Genomic DNA, 18,327 nt, shown 5'->3' with positions numbered 1-18,327 from the left:
TTTAAGAACCTACTTTAATTTGTTTTCATCCCCCATTTCTTTTGTTGTCATGTGGTGAGGAAGGCTGATTCTCAGGGTCATTGCAAATTGATTTTGTGCTGTGCACTTAAAAGAACTGAAGTAGGTTCTTAGAGTTTTGTTCACTATTATTGCTCCTAAGGATTCTCATTCTGATCATTGATTTAATTTTTTTTCTTTTGGTAATAGCTTTTTGAACTACAACAAAAAATTATTTTAGCAAAAATATTAGCCCTGTGGATAATTGCTATGGGATTTTTTTGGTGTTGTAAATATATGTGTAGATATGTTATAATTCACATGATTCTCAAAAATCAAATTGGTTGAGTGCAACTAATGTGATATGTTTCTGGTAGTTATGTTTTAAAATGCCTCTAAAATGCCTCTTTGTATAATTTATTATGGAAATTTTCATAATCTGTAGTAGTAGTCAAAATGTGGAAGGTAAGAGGGAATGTGTATAAAATATTATGCTTTATCATTTTATCATTTGTATACCTTAAAGAGAGTCTTTTAAGAACTGATATTTTGTTCTTACTTTTTCTCATTATACTTGAAAAAGACTTTCAGTTTGCCTGTTCTAACAGTTTATAGCAAAATCCAACAATTGCCTTTGTAAATATCAGAACTGGTGCATAAACTCCAGAGGGACCCAATCTTTAGCAGGCCAAGTTGGTCACTGGGAGATTGATTTTATGAATTGGTATTCAAAGTGTTTCTTGCCCTGATAAAATGTAGCCTCTTCCTCCACCTGAATAGGGTTCTATAATCCACCATTTTCTCAGATTCCTCAGCTGTTTTTTCAGATACTATTCTGCTGGGAGCCTGTGTCCAGCCATCCTATGAAACAGTAATAAATGGACTGTTTGCCCTTTGCTGTGGTTTTAGTCAGCACCTTGGAGAGTAGAGGTTAAACCTTAAAAAAGGAAGTGATGGGAAATAAAAAGGGAAATTTCACAAGGTGATAAAAAAAATCATTCCAATTATAAGTGGGGGATGTATACAAATGCTCCATTGATGAAATGGCTTTCCTTACTGTGTGAAAATTAAAGAATCCCTGGACCCAAACCCCTTTAATACCCACAAACAAGACTCCTGCCACGGCAGGAAGTCAATTATCTCCATGGCAACCAAAACAAATAGTGAATATTGCCTTAGCAGACAAGATGGATAAAAGGTGCATCTAAAATTAATTTATGTCTTGGGATCAGGCACTTGAGATGAGAGAACTGGTCCATAAAGTACCCAAGAGGAGCTATTAAAAGAGAAACAAAATAAGTCCCTTGTTGAGTTCCCAAGAGAGCTGTGGTTGGAGCATATAAATCCTTTTTGCTCTGCCTTTAAGGGGAAAAGTTGTCAGTATGTCCCCATTTACATGGCAGCTTTGATGATGGCCCCCTGTAAATCTCAGGCCTGCCAAAGAATGTTTATTAAGAAGTGCCTTCAAGAGTGATCTCTTAATCCATCCTCATGTACAGTTGGGGATTTTGAAAATTATTATTATATACCTCAATTCTGAGATGCAGAGATGCCCCCAAAGATTAAAGTTCAGAAAATTTTGAGCCTATAAAAATCTTATTAGAAAATTAGGAAGAGAAAAAAAAAAAAGAAAAGAGAGCACCATCAACTGACACACAGAATCCTCAGAAGCAACCATGGAGCTGTAAATTTTTCATTAAGTGCAAAAATTAAAAACACTAATTAAACCACTGTTTGGAAAATAGCTCCAAATATTAAAAGGAAGTTTTCAGGAGAGAAAAAGTGTATCTGCTCTTCTGTGCCTGGAGATGTGGCTTTTGAAGTCAGGGAGACTCCAGTGGGGTGTCTGTTTTGCAGGGAACCCGATTTTTACCCTAAGCAGGAAGATGGTGGGACAGGAAGGCTAAGCAGGTGCAGGTCCCAGGAATTCCCTGTTAGGGCAGAAATCTTCTCCCCAGGATGGAATTGCATGTAAGGGTTATGCTGGTTTAGGCTTCCTCTTTCCAGTAGATCCATCCCATCCCCTTTCTCTAAGATCATACATCCCTCCTTTACGTGCAATATTAGGTCAAGCCTACAGGAGCCCTGTCCTTCTGGGATCTCTTGCCAATTTCCCTTCCTTTCTCTTCCACCTTGTAATTGCACGGCTGGAAGATGATCACAGCTCCCTAATTCACCTAGTCACCTTCTTGCTCTCCTCACTTCTATCTTTCCTTTACACTTGGATTCATTTTTCCAGAAGATGATTTGATTTTTCACTCCTTTACTAAAAACACAAAGACAAAACAAAACAAAAACAAAACAAAACACAGTGACTTCTTGTTGCCTGAAGCATAAAACCCAAATTCCTCTGTGTGACATTTATGGTTCTCCACTAGCTGACCTTAAAACCTGTACACTAACATATCTCTCCACCAATTGCTTCCACGAATCCATCATTGTAGTCATTATCACTTACCACAAATGCCTTGTGCTTTCCCACGTGTCCTTACTCCTGCAATTCTTGTTACTTACTGGAATAGACTCCCCTACATGCTTTATTTCTTTCTCCCTAACACAAAGAGCACCTCTTGTACATCTCTTAAAAGCCAACTCATATTTTACATTTCTGAATACTTCCTAACCTCCCAGCCCTCACGATCTCAGTTTCCTCTGGATCCAATGGTACTTAGCATCTGTGGTAGGCAGAATAACCTCAAATCTCTGGAATTGGTGATGTGCTACCTTACAAAGCAATAGGGACTTGGTGGGTGTAATTAAAGTTGCAGTCCTTAAAATAGGGAGGTTATGTAGATGGTCTCAATCTAATCACATGAGCCCTTAAAAGCAGAGATGGCTGGAGTCAGAGAGATGTAATAGAAGGGAAAAGTAGAGATATAAGGACTTGAGATGCGGTTGCTGATTTTGGACATAGAGGGTCCCACATGCAAGAATTGGAGAATGCTCTCTTAAGAAGTTAGGAGCGAAGGGTGGTCCAGAGCTGACAGCCAACAACAGACTGAGAGCTCAGTCCTTCGGCTTCAAGGAGCTGGATTCTGCCAACACCCTGGATGCACCAGGAAGTAGGTTCTTCCCGGAATTTCTCAATAAAAGCCCATCCTTGATTTCAGCTTTGTGAACCCTGGGGCAGAGGAACCAGGCAAGCCAACCCCAGCTTCTGACCAACAGTATTGTGAGACAATAAATTTGTGCTGTTTTAAGCCACTGTGTTTGTGGCAATGCATTATGACAGCAATAGAAAGTCAGTACCACATCCTTACTTTGCATTTTAGAAAAGGTAGTGTTCACGACATTGGGATTTGGAATTTGACTGCTGGGCCAGAATTCTTTTTTTTTTTCAATGCTTATCTATTTTTGAGAGAGACAAAGAGAGAGCATGGGCAGGGAAGGGGCAGAGAGAGGGGGACAGAGGATCCTAAGCAGGCTCTGTGCTGATAGCAGAGAGCCCAGCGCAGGGCTTGAACTCATGAACTGTGAGATCATGACCTGAGTCAAAGCTGGATACTTAACCAGCTGAGCCACCCAGGCGCCTCTTCGAATTCTGCTTCAGTATCCACAAATTGCATGATCTTAGGCACGTTACTGACCCTTTTAGGTACTAACATACTAACATTCAACAGCACTATGTTGACAGGACAAATAGTCCTGTGGCTACTTGTATTAACGATGACTTTCTGCAAGGAGATTCCAAGTTCCTGAGATATGGGCAAGCAACGGGTTCAAAATAATCACAAACCTTCCACAGTTCTTCCCTAGAGGTGACGAAGCTGCTTTTTCTCTATCACTTGCATCTGGGCTGGACTTCGACACTTATTGTCCAAAAGAATCTGATGGAATTAATACTGTGAGGGTCTCAAGAGGACTTGCAGGGTTTGCTGCCCTGCAATTCTTCTGCCATCACGTGAAGAAGCCTGGGGTGAAAGTCAGACAGGAAAGAGGGCTGACCATCTCTGTCACTTCAGACATCCCCACTTAAGCCCTTAACCCTCAGAGCATCTAGCACCAGCCTAGCCCCAGCTTACTGGAGCCAGAGTCCAGCACAAGGGGTGCCCAGCCTCCCACAAGATCCCGAAATAGAATAAATCATTGTCTTAATCTGCTCAATTTCACTTTTGTTTTGTTTTATTTGGGCAGAGATACAGAGCTGATACTGGAGATCGTCTTAGACTTTGCATTTTCCCCAGTGGCCTCCTTAGAACTTAGTTCAGGGCCTTCTATGTTATAAATATTCAAGTATTTGTTAATGTAATTGTTATCTGCTCTTTCCTTGATTTTTTTCATATTCAATTTATTTATTAAATTAAGATTTTAATTTAATTTCGTTGTAAAGAAATCTAAACACGTATTTGCAGGTGAGTTTCATCATTTGACTAAAACCAGACTTATCCTTAAACTGTGTAGTCAGAATAAGGCAAGTAAGAAAGGTGTCACTGACTATAATAACCAAATAAATGTGTGAGTAACATATCTTTGACTAATGCTGCTTCTGTGCAAGTCATATAGCTTCTTTGCAAATCGGTTAACTCATCTGTAAGTTGGGAGGCTTGTAGCAGAAACTCTACAGTCTTTTCTGAAGTCCACATTCCACCATGGAAGCCTCTGTCTATAGATCTGGCATAGACACAGCTGTGCCAGGGGGCAGAAGTGCTGAGTTCATTCCAAGTTTAAAGCAGTTGTCAGAGAGGGGAGCCTCGCCTTTGTGGTACAAGCCAAGACCCAGTGAAGCGAAATGCTTCATGATCGCTGTTTTGTCATTTGTTGGGAAGGAAATTAATTGGTGATCTTTGTCTAGCTTCCTCTGTCCATATCATAAAATATATCACAACTGGCAGATGACTGGCAGCCTCAGTGGGGAGAAGGGAGCATGGAATCATTTAAAGAATGAATGGGCCTCTTATACCTTGCCTCACGGCCCTTTCTTTCATATCTGTGTTGCAATAAACACATGTTGCAGCAGTGCTAGAAGATGCTAACACTTGTTCTATGTTTGGTCAGTAAGGGGAAGGAAGTAGATAATTTTCTTAATCTAAACTAAGCTAAATAATGTCTTATGCCTCTAGGGAGACAGTTTATGAATACTAATTATTTTTTGTTGTATAATTACCTTGCTCTCCTAGGAAGTGCATGTGGCTGATCACAACAGAATGAAAATGATCCGTCCCTCTGGACAAAGTAAGTGCCCACTAATGGAGAGTCACTGAGGTGTTCTATCCACTCTCACACATAGCTGCTGCCTCTGGACTCTAGACCCTCTGCCTGTGGCTAGCTTCTCTGGTCTCTACTCCATAGCCATGAACATCAACCTTCATTCTTCCTTTTCATCATTCCCACCCCTAAACTTCTAAACTTTTTTTTTTTTGCATTTATTTATTTTTGAGAGACAGAGCACAAGTGGGGAAGGGGCAGAGAGAGAATGAGACACAGAATCCCAACAGGCTCCAGGCTCTGAGTTGTCAGCACAGAGCCTGATGTGGGGCTTGAACTCGCAAACCGTGAGACCATGAACTGAGCTGAAGTCAGAGGCTCAACTGACTGAGCCACCCAGGCGCCCCTCTCAACCCCTCTTCTGATTCTACCCTAGTGACCTATGGTCTGAGAGCCACTGATTTTCCACCTCGGAGTCGAGTCCAGGCGTCTGGAATATATACCTTATACCTGAACTGGGAAGTAAAGATAAACGTCTTCTAAAGTTCACGTATCAAAAGAGAAAAGTAAACTAAATCTCTTAAAAGTTCTCCATATCTCTAGCATCCTTCATGCCAACAGAATATAGTTCTACAAATCAATGAGATGGAAACAACTTTTTGTCATTCAAGGAACCCATCAAATTCCAGTATCTTTCATCATGAGTCGTTACAGTCACGTGACACACACTTACACGTTGCCTGTAACTTCAGTTTAGTGTACTGCCCATAGCATTCTTACAAGTAATGACCAAATATTTTTAAACTTTAAAAAAAATCAGCATGCTAAAATAAATGAACACCGGGCCATTGTTAAAATGTTAACATAGATTTGAAATTATAATACTTTTAGAAAAATTTTGATGAACTTATTCCGAACCAGTAAAAATTGATGTAGACTGAGGAGCTTGCCACGGTCACTGAACTTTAAAGATACCAATGCTAGAGACAAAAATACACTTTAAAACTCTGGCAAGTACTGGTGCTTCCAGCAATAATGGATCACAGGGACCTTTATTACCCTCCCTCCTTAAATAACTAGATTACCCAATAAGAGATATGAAACAATGATGTTCAAGCATTGGACCAAATCTAGAAACATGAGAGTGATTCCTGAGAGAAGGAAAACAAATGAGGTGTTTTCTATAATTGCCCCAGTTTACGGACTGGAAAGAGTTTTCAGGCTAAGAGCAGGGAAGTAGAACAGAGCCAGAGCCTGTGAGTCTCACTGACTTCAGGATACACAGCTCAGAATTTAGGAAGGAAAGGATCAGGGCCAGGACAGAGTGAGGAAAGTAAGCATTTGTCTTACACACAAAACTCAGAGCAATGCCCAAAAACTGAGTAATCAAGAAAAATAAATAATATTTTAATCCAATATTTTAAACATCTACATTAATATTAAAAATCACAGTGGACAAAATATCAAACTTTTAAATAAAAACAGACTCTAACTCTGAGCTTGCATGCTTTGACTTTGCTTGCCTTATCACCCTAATCCTGGCCCTGGCAGAGTTTTTAATTTTGATGAAGCCCAATTTATCAAAAAAAAATTTTTTTTTATCCTTAGTGCTTTTTGTGTGCTGTTTAAGAAATCTTTGCCAATCAAGTTTACAAAGATTTTCTTTTATGTGTTCTTCTAGGAGACTTCTTGTTTTTACTTTTAAATTTAGGTATGATTGCTATCAAATAAATTTGTGTTTATGGTGTGAGACAGGGGTCAGGCTTCAGGTTTTTTCATAATGATATCAAGAGGTCAAGGACTCATGAGATGGCCCATCTTAACCCTCGGGAGCCCCTGTCTGTGCAGTGTCCACATCGAGGGTCCTGGCCCTGTCGATTTCAACAGCTTCAGCTGCCCCAACTCTGATCTCTGCCTTCCCAGCTCAGATGGACTGTCATGAGCTGCTTGGACTCCAGCTCACGGCACTGTAGTCAAAAATGTGTCCCTAGTCAGACAAAATCTTAAGACACACATGGTGAGTTCTTTTTCTAGGGGACCCCAGCCACACACTGCTCATGGCCCGATGCCCGAATACAGTTGTCCCATATGTGTGTCCCAGTGTTATGCTTGTTTATAACGGGAGTGCTCCTTTGCTACCAGTTACTCCACCAATGTCAGAAATCACCTTTACATGATATTAATGAAACAGATCTTTTATATTTATTTGACATAGTATTTTTAATCATACTGATCATACATCAAACATGATGATCATATATCACTCTTTTGCATACATGACCAACAAAATGTAAGTGAGTGGATAAAATATCCCTAAAATTTCAAGTTCTTTTGAATTACTTTAATTCAAATTGTTGGTGGTTGTATTTTTCCATGCAATAGTGCTCTCTCTGCCATTGAGACCACTGGTAATGCAGCATTCCTCAAAAGACTGATATATTGATTCTGTGATTCTCTTCCAAGTTGCTGTCACTTTTGAATTTTGATGTCAGTACTTTTATGGAGTGTAAATATGCAGGCAGTGTCACTGTGTTATGACTGCCACCTGGTCCCCTGTAATTATTAGATGTCATAGACAGTACGAAGGCATCCAGATTTCAAAGATATAAAATGTAAAAAAAAGGTACATATTAGAATAAGTGTAATCCACCATTTGATGTTTAAACTATATGAATCTTAATAGTGAGAAAAATAGAAACCAGCTATTAAAAACATAAAAATATTTTTGTTATATCATTGGGAGTATATTTAACATAACTCTAGAATTGATCGCCCGTCTTTACCATTGCAAGAAACACTTATTCCACTGGTAATCTTTATTAGTGCAGCTAAATAGAGAGTAAAAGTGAATTTTGAATGTTAATAGGAGAAAGAAATGTGTAGAAGAAAAAATATCTACATTCGGGAATCTGTCTCATGACAAAAAGTCAGGGAAAATGAGTTCTAAACTTGTATATTAATAGCTAATGTGTGTTGCCACTGTTCAGTAAGCTTTCAATAAAAGCTTCCTTAGCCACCTGCATTTAAAAGACTACTTGGCTTTCTGCATTCCATCTGTAAAGCACACTGCCACACGTGTGGTACATCAGCAGTTCCGGGGTACACCCGTCTCTAGGAAGCTGATCACCATTGCTCCCCCAAGCTGAGGTAAACGTTATCAAGAATCAGTGGTGTATGGACTCACATCTGACTCTAACAGTTGCACCTATAAATGCACTTGCATATTTTTTATTAAATATATTACAATTCAATGAAATAAAAATCTGAACTGAAAAAAGGTTATTTTTTTTTATAAAAGCTAAGTTGAATGCACTGGAAGGATTCAATCATTATGATGTGTTTTAAAAAATGCTGTTGAATTAGGTATAGGTGAGATGACCACTACAAATTTGGAAACTGTAAAGATCTAGAAGAATCCTATGCTTAGATCGACTCATAAATGTCTTTAAAATTTTTGCTTTCCTTTAAAGGAATGAAAATTTGGGGCACCTGGGTGCCTCAGTCGGTTAAGCGTCTGACTTCGGCTCAGGTCATTATCTCAGGGTTCCTGGGTTCGAGTCCTGCTAGGGCTCNAATGGTTTTTATTATTATAATATATATTTGGTTTGTATTCATATATAATAAATATAATAATAAAATATATAACATATTAAAGTATAAATATATATTATATTTACAAATATATTAAGAAAATATAGTGATTTTTATTAATATATTAGGTTTGTATTCATATATTAGATTAAATGTATACATACACATACAAATATGAGGTTAAATACATGATTTAGTGTTTATATTGATAGTGAATCACTGTTTATGCTGACATTTTGACACACTTGTCTTTATTGCATTGGATAAGAGCGCTTCTACCCTACTATTCTGTGAGTTTTACAGATAAAGAGATGGAAACTGAAACCAAGAACGTGATTTAGTCACATGACCACCACGTGATGAAGTTATAGGATGCCTACCAAGAAGGACAGTCCCCACGTCCTTCACCCTCAGTCTTAACAGTTTCCCACAGACTTGCTGTGTACACTTAGAAAAAAAAGTCAGCTTTTCCACATTTGATTTTCTTCAACTATAAAATAAGGGAGTTTTATCAGATACTTCAGGTCCCTTCTATGATGTAAATCTAAAAAATTAACTTCTATGACACAATTCTCTGCCACTTAAGTATGGCTCTGATGCTTACGTTCTTCATGAGTACTTTTATCAGATAGGCTCCTACAAAGAGCAGGTGAGGAAAAACACCTTCAGTCTTTATTTGAGTTATCACTACCCCATACTGATAGCAGCATGGCTAAATTGAAACAATCCTACTAAGAGATTCTGAGCTTTTCTTTGATGTGTTTTCACTTATTCCAAGTTTCAAAATCTCTTTTTAATAGCTCAAAAGTCAGGACAGTGATGGGGTAAATGAACTGGAGTCTTACCAATGATGAGTTTGAGATATGAATCTCTGAGGTAGAAAAAAATGACTCCCACCTAGGATGGCCAGTATTAATCTTTGGCCTCTCCTTAGGATCTTTCTCATCCTAAAGCTTGCTTTAAAATTTCCCTTGTCAGATGTCCTATTCAAGTTTTTGGTACTTAAATTCAAATATCCTTTTTGAGTAATGGTCACATGCTGTTCCTTTTGTGGCCTTATTAATCTTTCTTGGCTTTGAATAATGAATGTCCTTTGGTAGACATCTAGGAGCACAGTCTGGTAGCGCAGCTCTTCTGACAATTTCTCTGTGTTGGTCAATATGTATTGGGCATTCCCGTTCACTTTAATCATGACTAAAAAATTCACCATTATTTGTTTAACTTCTTAAAAGATGTGACACTGTCAGTCCCTACTGGGCAGCGTATAAAGATGAGAATTTTACATAAAACTGCATGTTTGGAATCCTAAGTGTCCTTATAAGTGAAATTGAACTAAACACGTATATAAAATAAATGCTGTTAATTAGTGTAGAATATCATTAAAAATGTATATAACACTACACAATATAACAGATACCACCAGGAAAGTACAATTTTGCAGTGCAGAAAAATTCTATTTTCACATAATTTATCATTTGATTTAGGTCAGAGAATTTTCTAATTAATTCCCAATCAATTTTTGGCAAAGTTTGTTGCGTCTACATCCAGAAGATAAAGTGCATGGCAAGGATAGGCTATTTCTGAATTTTTTCCCATGTTCTTGTATTCTATTACCTTAGCCCTGCATTTATCTCTAGGTGTTCATGTACAATGATCTAAATGAAATTTTTGAGATGAATATTAGTTTCTCACAACATACCAACATCTGTTCCCAGTCGAGGTAATAGGGTTATAGTCAACGGGATACAAACAACTCATGGAAACATTCATGTTGAGAAAGAACCTTCTGGGAAAATTGAAAGATAGATTGTCATTTCCTAGGTGAGTGCCTTCCATTCGAGGCTGCGGAAGCATTGCTACTGGAAGGCAACGCAGATTAGGGCTGATAGGAAGATAAATCTCAGGCACAATCTCAGATCAGCCACCCACAGAGCTTTGTTTATTTTTAAAATGGATTGTTCAGATATGGTGTTCCTTATGTGGAAAAATGCAGTAAATGAAAAGACAGAGGGAAAAGGGTGACTATTCTCAGATAAGCCTGAAAAATTTATTAAACATTGTTTTATCTTAAATATTTCACTAGGAGAGTATAAGTATAACATAGACTTAATATCAGGATGGGGACTGAGTCAAGTAAACAAGCGTCTATCAGAATATTTATCTTTAAATGATTTTTTTTGTTTTGTCTTTTTAAGAAAGACTTTGTTTTGATCCATGTGGAAGTCATAGATTTTGAGGGACAGAGAGAACCATATAGGATAAGTTACTAGCAAAGGGAACTGAAATAATTCTATACCATCTTAGCTTTTTATATTTATTAAGTTTGTTTAATTCTATTTTAAAGTGCTTTTGTGTTGAATGGCATATTGCTTCTCATTTTCAACGTAAAACCCAAGTAAGGGTGAGGCAATGTATTCCTGGATGCTCTGGTCTCAGAGACATTGTTTCCTTCTGTCTGAGATAAACACTATTGGAATGTTTGCTGCATCTCTTTTCTCAAAACTCCTCACTTTCTGACCGAGATCACAAACTACGCCAGAGGATATTATCAGTCCTGATTTCCTGCCTTATCTATGCGAGAGATATATTCCAAGACACCCAGCCTGAAACTGCTGATAGTTCTCAATCCTATATATACTATGTTTTTTCCTATACATACATACATACTTATGATAGTGTTTAATTTACAAATTAGGCATGTAAGAGATGAACAATACCTAATAAGAAAACAGAACAATTATAAAAACTACTGTACTAAAAGCCATGTGAATATGACCTCTCAATCAAAATATCTTACTGTACTGTACTCGCCCTTCTTCTTGTGATGATGTGAAATGATAAAAATGCCTACATGATGAGATGAAGTGAGGGGAATGACGTAGTCACTGTGACTGACATAGCGTTACTGTTGACCTTCTGACGCTATGTAGAGAGGGATCATCTGCTTCCAGGTCAAAATCCTCAGCAGGGACCTGGAACCTCCGATGAGGGCGACTGCTATGCTTGCTCACATCCCAGTGAGCTTCCTTTGTCACACAGCTCTTCCAACAGTGTGACTGGCTCAATTTCCTCATTATGTGAAAGAAAAAAGTGTTTAGTCTATACTCCTTGGAGCATGCATAGCCTCTGGAAATATTTTTGAGTAAGCACTGTTTTTTCTCCGATGACTTTTTCCCCTTTAGCTCTCTGTCATTCTAGGAGATTGATATCCCAGGAGCTTGGCTTTGAGGCTCTTCTGTGCCAAGAATGCAAACAGTGCCACCCAGTTTAGGTAATCCTAGCCGGGATAACTACTGTTTTCTCAGGGAAAGTTCCTTGGCCACTTATTTAAGATCAACCAACCCAGGCACTGCTGAGAATTTCTCCTCCGGTTTAAACATACACAAGTGTGTGGAAAATAAATCCTCTTTCCTTCTGCCTTTAGCCATTCCCGTCTCTACCTATCCTAAATGAAAATCATCTATACGTTCCGAGACAGCACCTCCTGAGCCGTTCACCTTTGTATCCCTCTCTCTGCCTCAAACCAGAAAGCCCCTTTTGAAGCTGGGATTGTCTTTACCCAGAAACCGCCAAAGTGAACTCGACAAAGGAAAGGTGTATGTGTGGGTGTGCATGTTCAGGGATGGAAAGAGAATAATACCTTTCAAGAATTTCGTACAATATACTGTTAATTAGAAAATTTCAGAGTTCACTTAGGTCCTAGGGGAAGTCCATGGACAAAAGCAGGCCCAAAATAGTTGGATTCTTCTAGGACCTCAATTATTCTTAGGGTTTTATCAAATGGCTTTATCCCTTAATTATGTGAACAGTTTTTGAACATGGGGTAAATCCTGTGAGGCGCCACTTAGTGCACTGTAGTAGTGATTTCAAAAATGGCACCCGGTGACTTGACAGATTTTATGCCGTTTTTAAAAGTGCCAAGTTTATACTCAGGCACAGGAAAAATCTGGAATGTTATTTGCATATATCTTAAACAGCTACTTCCTCTCAAAGAAACTACAATTACCCATGCACTACAAACCCAGGGTTTCCGAAGGTGTTGTCAATGCCTCTTCACTGAGCTCTCGGGAGCAGCGACCTTGGTTCACCTTAAAACTATTACGCCTTTGCGCTGTGTTTGACAAGGGTCTCACCTCCACTCTGCTGTTTCACTGCCACGCTCTTATCTCAGTGGAGAGAGTCAGCGCCAGTGCCCCACTAACATTTCAGGAGGGTAAAGGAAAGAACTGTCAGTTCAGGTCAGAGGTGTCAGGATTCAGAGACCTTAACACTAGGCTCGCGGCCTGAAATCTGGTTTGAACAGGACAAGTCAAGACAAAATGGTCCAGTGCAGCAATACTTTTGCCTCGCAAGTCACTGTTGTTATTCAAAAAGCCGTTTAGAGAACGCGTTGGCCAAACACGGAACCGGGGGATGACCCGGGGAGGTCAAATTGAAGGACAAAGTCTGGAAAGGGTAACTTGCATTTTCAGAATTGTTGGCATGAGTTTCAACAACTTAAAGATTTTGAGTTCTAATCCTACTCTCAAAGCTTTCTTATTCCTTACAATTTTGTTTCTCAATTTACTGTAATGCCCTCTTTACGGGTACATGATGAGAAATAACAGAAACGTGTTTAAAAGTTATTTTCTGGTTTGAAACCAAAACATTGGTATTTCAACATGAAATAAGAGTTTCGGGTTTCATACCTGATTTTTCTCCACCTAGGGTTGGAGATGTTGGAGACTGCAAGTGTGAACCCACTGAAGATCTTACAGAATCACGTTCTCTCTTCAGCCTGGGCAGCCAGAAGCAACATTCTAGAATACTCAACAGATACCCAGTAGAACTACTCATGCTTCGAAGCCTGTAACACCCAGGGAGTGACTACATGCTTTATTTTTAAAGTAACAAAAAAGAGGGTCACCTGGGTGGCTTGGTGGGTTGAGTGTCCAACTTTGGCTCAGACCATGATCTCAGGGTTCTGTGAGTTTGAGCACCACCTCAGGCTCTCTACTGTCAGTAAGGAGCTCTCTTCTGATCCTCTGTCCCCCCGCCACCCCTGTGCCCCTCCCTCAAAAATAAACATTAAAAAAAAAGTGTAACTAAAAAGAATGTCTATTATAGCATGTATTTAATTCCTTTACATTGTATGTTCATCGCAGATCTCTAGATCAGTAGATTTCCAGGGAGAATGAGCTGGGTACTTAACTGATGATATTTCAGTTTTAGGCTTACAATTGAGCAGGATAATAAAAAAAATTTTTTTTAAATGTTTATTTATTTTTGACAGAGAAGAGAAAGAGTGTGAGCAGGGCAGAGGCGGAGAGGGAGGGACACACGGGATCCAAAGCAGGCTCCAGGCTCTGAGCTGTCAGCACAGAGCCCGGCAGGGCCTCAAATTCATGAACTGTGAGATCATGACCTGAGCCAAAGTCAGACGCTTAACCGCTTAACCGACTGAGCCACCCAGGCGCCGCCGAGCAGTATAATTCTTTACTGCAGGAGACTTGTCGTCTAGAACATTTAGCAGCACCCCTGGCCACTCTCCCGTAGATACCAGCAGCACCTCTCTGCTGCTCCCAGTTGTAGCTATCAAAAACATTTCCAGGCATTGCCAAATATCTTACGGTGCGCAGAATCACTCCTCGCCCCCCCCCGCCGATCCTCCACCTGAAAACCAATGGGTTTAAAGGACTACTTCACAACATCCTCATGTTAGTGTTAGGGAACCTGGTCTGGATCACCCGCAGGAGAACCAAGCGGCACTCGGAGATGGTGGAAGGCAGGAGGTCTATTTCACAGCAGCGGGCTCAGAGGAGATCACTCTCCAGAGGTTTGAACCCAGAGCGCAGAGGGAACAATTTAGTCTGTTACTTGCGCTTTCCACGTTAGCAGTAATTTGCCTCGCTGGGCAAGCGGAGTAGAAACAAGAACCCGGAAGGGGAGGCTTCAGTCCGGGACTGGAATTTCCCTCGGTCCTGTCGTCCATCTTGTAACAGATTTTTCCCTGTCATTAGTATACCTGGGTTTTCAACCTCATTGGAGCTAACTCATAGTAACAGTGTATTGCATATATAATTTGCAAAGTGCTTTCACTTAGAGCTGTATATTTAAGCCTCCCAACAGCTCAAGACATGTTTGTTGATATTTTTTTTCAGACTGAGGAACTGGCTCAGGGCAGGTAAGTGACAAACTCTTGAAGTGACAGTTAACTTAAGGGGGGGATTTCTCGGACACTCATTTTGGCCTCCCCCCCACCCCAATTCCTGTGTTTCTGTTTGTCTAACGTAACTATGCACTGGTCGGCCTTATTAATCTCTCTTATGCGAGTACTGAAAGGAATCTTAGAGTTTTTCTGGTCCATCTTCAATCTTAGGAGAAAATTGAGTTGTAGAGGAAGGAATTAGGTGACTTTTCCAGATAACGAATGTGGCGAAATCAGAACTTAAAGCCAAGTCCCTGAACTTCCTAACCAGGGTTCTTTTCTTAGGTACTGCTTGGTCAATATTACAGAAATGAATGAAGAAAGAAAGGCACAAATAAATACATTTCAGGGTGTGTATGTGTGTGTGGGGGGGGGAGGGCGTGGGTGTGCACGTGTGTGCTCGTGTGTGCTGATGAGGGTAGAGCTACTGGCTGTGTTCTCTAGTGTTCAACATGGTGTGACTGGTCTCTGCCACTATTATTAGGCATCATATTTCTTCCTTGGAATGAATATGGGGGGGAAGGTGGTGGGAGGAGGGGAGCCCTTTAGGGAAAGACTAATTATTGTGCTTAAGAAGACAGCCTTTCTAGTAAACCTCTTTCCACACCCCAACTCGCTAACCCCTTTCCTTATTGTCGTTGAGAAATTGTCAAATCCTATAAGCTCAACGGGTGTGGTGAAGGTGCCGGATTGTTTGCCAGGTTGGGCTGTCTGAAAATCCGAATGCTCTATGCTAATAGCACTCTTGTCATGCACACTGATCCTTTGTTTCCGTGCCCCCAAAGTCTTTGCTATGCAAATCAAACCACAGGGGCACTTTAACATGTAAATCACATAATCTCCCTCACGTGGGATGAATTGACAGGATTTTAAGCTCCTTGACTGTTGGGAGGCAATGAACGGTACTTATTTAACTGGCATTATTGCACTGGGCACATCTCCTACATCGGGCTTTCCTCGGTGGTGTAGCCATGCCAGGGGAAAACGGATGCGATTATTCACATTGCTGTCTGAGGAACCAGAGGGCCTCAAACCTCAGAAATTCTGACCCCTTTTGAGGAGGAAAATAAGATACTCCTTAAAAACGGTGCTCAGTTGCTCAGTTTTGTGTCCGCGCTCCCCCCCTCCCCCCCAGGACAGGTTTTTCTTCTTTGATTAGTGAACGAACACTGAATCTTCCTGGGAATGGCTGTTTCCAGCCTGTTTCACAGGTAAAAGAGCCAAGGAGAGTTACAGGGAGATTTCAGGCCCCTCAGCTGGGAGGGAGTCCAGGCCGAGGTAGAGAGCCAAACCCGCCTGGAGTCTGGGAAAGGCCCTGATTTCACCAGCCGCCTGCTGCAGACTTGACCCCTTGTTTGGGACTAAGTCACTTTCATGCCTCATGGCCAGCTTCCTCCCCAGTAAAACAGGGATAATGCTAGGGATGGAAGGAGCGGTGATCAGATCCTGCTTGTAATGACAGCTGAGCTGCCTGGACAAGATGTGCTTGTTCCAGAAATGAAGTGTGATTCCATTAAAAATGTGTGATCTCTGGAAACAGCCTACCTTGTTTTGGAGTGTGTGGTACTGGATTTATTTGTTGGAAACAAATTGATGAGAACAGTATTTTGCCCTCCAGCGTCAGTTCGTACCAGGCACAGTTAAAAGGCAACTTCAGCTTTTAATGGGCTAATGCTCTCCCTATGTGTGTTTGAAGGGTTTGACAATTGTAACATGCTCATTGCGGCCATTACCTGTGTGGCCGGCTCCACCTGGGCACTGTTCCAAGCCTTCTTTTGAGCCTTTGGAACTCAATATACATTTTCTCTTAGAAACAATGGCTGTGAGGCTTCTTGGATGGTGGACAAAAATCGATTGGACCCAAATGTAGCTGAAATACTGTGCATTTGCAATTAAAAGCTAGCAAGAAAAATTAGAGGCGAGTGTTAGAAATTCCCTTTCTTTTAAAAGAAAAAACACGTAATCTAGTTAAACCTATCAAAGCACTGCATTAAGTTTTGCAAACTGAACATCACAAGACCCTTGGCCTAAGCCACCTGCCTTAGTGGGACACTTTTGGAGGTGTGGAAACCGGAGGCTGTTGAGGCAGCACACCACCAGAACTTAGGAAGGGCTGCTCCTCACATTTCTGGAGTGAGAGAGTATGGCGAATGCTGTGTGGCACCGTCCATGCCCCCTTCTAGTCCAAGAGACTCGTTCCCCAGATTCTGGGGGTGTCACTGCTGAGGCCTTACAGTTGAGCCCTCCCCAGGGATTGCCCTCTGTCTGTTGCTCTGCATCCCCCAAGGTCATGACCCTTTCCTGGAGCAGCAATTGCCTAATAACATGTCAATTTCAGACCATGAAGCTCCACCTCCCTGCCTTATTATGGGAAAACTCTGAGGTCATGCTTGCTTCAGAGCTCCCTGTAGGTTCTGCCTCTCCTGCAATTCAATACCCATTCAGCTTCTTCCTCCACTCTAAACCTGTTTGCTTTGCTTCCTTGCACACATCGGTGGAAGGGCTGATAACTAATCGAGAGAAAAGAGGAGCCCCTGTAAGGATATTAGCAGAGAGAACACAGCACTAGAAATGATAACAGCTATTCTGGCAGGGCATGCATTTAATATCGTTTCTATGCGATATAGATCCAATGATGTGGCCAAAGCAACCACAGATCCTTACCCAAAGACTGGGTGAGCTGGCCTTTCCTGCTTGCACTGTCTGGTCTTCTTCCAGAGTTTCAGATGGGTTGAATGACACTTCTTTCTCTGTGAAAAGGTAGGGGAGTCTCCTTGCTTTCTCAGGAAAATCTCTTGATGAGTTCCAAGCCTGATATTTCTGAATAGGATATTCCAAGATTATTGATCACAGGAACATCTTTTCTCGAAATGACTTCTTGCTTCCGGGTGCAATCTGTAATGGCACCAGGTTAGCGTGGGGGTTTTCTCACCTCGTCAGACTGCGGTTGGAGTCAGCATTATTCATTCTGTAGCTCTAGTTCTCAGTTTTATCACTCTGAGCTTTTTCTTGTGTGCCAGATACGCACTATAAGAAATGGACAGTAAGAGAAGTATTGTAAAGGTTTCTGAGAGCTAGCCATCTTCCCCAAATGCTGAGACTAAGGTATGTCCATCCAGCGAATAGTAGATTCCCAGTACCCGTTGAGTTCATAGTGCTGTGGGAGGGCTTTGGAGGCAGGTCAAGGATCCTGAAGTCAAAGTGTAACTATCTCTCATGCTTGGGTGGCTGGAAGGATACACCTAAGAAACTGGCTGTCAGGGTCTATCAACTCTTGTTTTCAAAATCTGTTTTCCTGAAGACCAAATGTGGTGCAATGCTATTATGGGAGTTCACAGAACAATTTGAAAGCCAAAAAAAAAAAAAAAAAAAAAATTTACCTAAATTATTTGGAAAACACTCGAGAA

This window comes from Crocuta crocuta, unplaced genomic scaffold (assembly GCF_008692635.1).
Source record: "Crocuta crocuta isolate KB4526 unplaced genomic scaffold, BGI_CrCroc_1.0 scaffold376, whole genome shotgun sequence".
Lineage (NCBI taxonomy): Eukaryota > Metazoa > Chordata > Mammalia > Carnivora > Hyaenidae > Crocuta > Crocuta crocuta.
The sequence above is the reverse complement of the archived record's forward strand: the minus strand, read 5'-3'. Positions refer to the sequence as shown.